General features: G+C 46.5%; 1 protein-coding gene across 1 annotated transcript in view; it reads left to right on the top strand.

Annotated features, from left to right (window-relative positions):
- Positions 1-789: 789 nt before the first annotated feature.
- FADS6 (fatty acid desaturase 6) overlaps positions 790-3,005 on the top strand; it is a 15,172-nt gene continuing 12,956 nt past the window's right edge. The window contains exon 1 of the mRNA XM_019517902.1: positions 790-955. The gene's annotated coding sequence lies outside the window, so the exon portion shown is untranslated. The remainder of the gene's footprint in view (positions 956-3,005) is intronic.

Genomic DNA, 3,005 nt, shown 5'->3' with positions numbered 1-3,005 from the left:
GAATGAGCAAAAAAGCGGCCCAAGGTGGTTGGGTCCAGATACAACTTGATTTGGTACATCTGATGTTTGTAGCCATTCTCTTGGAAAACAGAGCGCCCTGAGATCAAAGGAGAAGCAGGGCCCATGTTGTATTTTTTGGGTGTTCAACAAAGTGCCCGCCTCTCCTGTTCCTCTTTCTTGCTTGCCTCTCCTTTGCAATGACACTCATCTCTTCTATTCCTCTCCGCTCTCCATGCCACGCTGTGGTGCCTCTCCTGTGACTGCTCCTCTTTCACCAGGTCTCTCTCCAAAAATTGCTCCTCAGCTTTGCATCATTATAACCTGGAGCCTCCAAGATCTATTGGCTGTGGCATCCCCATGTCTGGTGCTGCATAGGTATGCTCCTTGTTAGTAATCTGAGAGCTTGGTGAAGACCCTGCCAGCTTTCAGGTCAGTTTATCACACACCCCTTGCAGGAGCTGGGGAAGTGGCCTTCAGTGGAATTTTTTAGATCTCCATCTCCCTGGACGTCCAAGCGCAGAACGTTGGGAAAGAAAAGAGTGAGCTTATTTTCATTACTATTTACAGCAGGAGACTTCACAGAAGCTTTGTACGTGATGTACGTGATCGATATGCTCATGGGAACCACTTGGATGGTTGGGAATGTCTACGTCTTTGTTATGCCGAGTGCAGCATTTCCAGTTATTGTGAGCGAAACTTGCCCCCCTGCAGATTGCTGAGGCAGAGCCAGCCTACCAGACAGGCCTCGCATAAACTCTTCAGGAGGTGGAGGAGTTTTGAAAGGTGCTAGCAAACTTTCTTGCACTGCAGCAGAAGTCTTTCAACCGCTTTGCTAGGACAGGCTCCCCCCAGCAGCGGCGCAGAATGTGACCAGCGATTCTGTTCTAGAGGCGCTCCGAGATTCACAACTGAATTTCCTAACTGGCACGCAGAGGCGGCATCTTCTAAATGTGCTGTAAGTGCAGATGTTATCCTAAGTGTGCATCATCTATGGTTTCAGAAATATATATAGATATTTTTAATGTTAAGATGAGTACATCGTGCTACTGAAGATCTAATTATTTAAAGAGCTCGTTACTTTCAGCCTCTGAAAAGAATAAGACGTTTTGTGCAGTTCTGGTCATAGCTCATTGCCTAGCAAAATGAGCAGCTCGTCTTGGGGTCTAGCTGCAATTTCTCTCAAAGCACAAGCCAGACTCTGTTAAAACAGGTTTTAATGTTTTTCTTTCTTCCTTTTTTCCCCCCTCCCTTAATGCATGCTCCATCTCATCCTTCTTTTTTTTGCTGTTTGAGCTTTTTTTCCCCTCCATGTACAGAAGGTAAATATATGCCACTCAGAGAAATCTGGCTGCACGTTGGCATAAATTGAACATGAGTTTGACTGTTATGAAGAAGCATCCCTTTTAGAGTGGAGCCAGTCAGAGATACCCAGGTTGGGCTGGGTGCCATGCAGTGTGCTAATGAGGGAGTTGCTGCCTTGTGGCAGACCAATCCTGGAAACATCTTTGCTAGGTGCAAACATCTGCCAGAGTTTTTCCAAATCATTTTTGGCTTATTGGCTCTGTTAAGAACCCTTTGCTTTTGCTATTTGCTAGTGGCGTGGTGTGAATGATCAACTGCAGAAAGTCTCGTGGTAGCATTTCTCTTGCCTGGTTTGATGCGTAGGACTTTGAATGCAGGTGAATGAAGAGTGATAAATACCAATGTCCTAGATGTCCTAGAAGGAACAATCATTTTAGTTAAAATTAGTGTCATACCAAACAGGCCAGAAAAGTCTTATATCCCAGACAAGGTTTAAGAAGTAGATGATGCTGAGACCTCAGGCTGGCCTTCTTCACAAGAGGCAAATTTAATCAACTAATGGATCATAATGAACCAAACTCTACATTTATACATAGTAATCTTGTGAATCAAGTTTCCTGTACCTCTTCAGTCAGCTCTGCCTTTCAGCCTAGGTGGCTTTTAGTTTAGATTAAGGAAAACTTCGAAGAAGGAATCAATAGCCTAGAAATGTAGAACAATAGGGCAGGAATGGGGTCATCTAGTTTATGCCCCAGCTCAAGGCAGGATTAGCTGTGCCTAATAATCAAGGAGCAAATGCACATTCTCCATGAGATAAGAAGAGGAGTGTTTTTCTTACCCTGTATCCTTTCCCGGTCTCCCACTGCATCCGCAGGCTGGCAGGTAAGTAGCACTGGACGTAAAAGAGCCATAGCTAAGACCCTACAATACCAAACTATTGTGTTTGGGGCAATAAGAAGAGTCTGGTGGTAAAATAGGCTTCAACCCTCACATAGTCAAGCAAAGCCAATGTGAAGTGTGTGGGTGCAAGTCATGGCACAGGCAGCCTTGCTTGTCTATGCCAAGGACGTGTGCTGGGTCGAGATAGGGCCAGCTATATCTGGGCCAAATCCTCAGTCTAGAGAAAGCCTTAGAGCAGTGGTTCTCAACCATTTTGAACTCAAGGCATTCCTCATTGCACTTGAGGCCCCTCCATAACTGCTGTGAATTGAATGGCACCCAATTTCAGAAACTAATTTATTCATTACAGAGCTACCTCCTTGCAGAAGGGCTGGGCAGTGGCGGTGGGGGATCATGATGCCAGGCAGGGATGAGCCTGAGCCTGTGCTTATCTGCTTATCCCTGCACACCTAGTTTATCTCCTCCACCTTGCCACCTCCTACCTTCATGGGCCCCTGGTTGAGAGTCACTGCTTTAGAGACATACCAAGTGTTTAACTTAGCAGCTTGGTTCAGTAGCGTTAGTGGGGGAGGAAGCTAAAGCTGGACCAGCCAGGCTGCTGTTCATCTACTGTGAAATCCAAGGGATCGTCTCCTTCAGACAAAGTGGCTGTGATATTCTGTGGCCAGGGAGTGACGGTCACTCACTCCCTGGTGAGTGGTGCATGTGTGGCTGTTTGGGGCCCTGTTAGAGAGGCTCCACAGATGGGTACAAAGACCTCACCTGCAAGGGAGAAGAGTGGCACGACAGAACAACTGTGGTGC

Source organism: Gavialis gangeticus, unplaced genomic scaffold (genome assembly GCF_001723915.1).
Source record: "Gavialis gangeticus isolate Ggan-Ray unplaced genomic scaffold, GavGan_comp1, whole genome shotgun sequence".
Lineage (NCBI taxonomy): Eukaryota > Metazoa > Chordata > Crocodylia > Gavialidae > Gavialis > Gavialis gangeticus.
The sequence above is the reverse complement of the archived record's forward strand: the minus strand, read 5'-3'. Positions and strand labels throughout refer to the sequence as shown.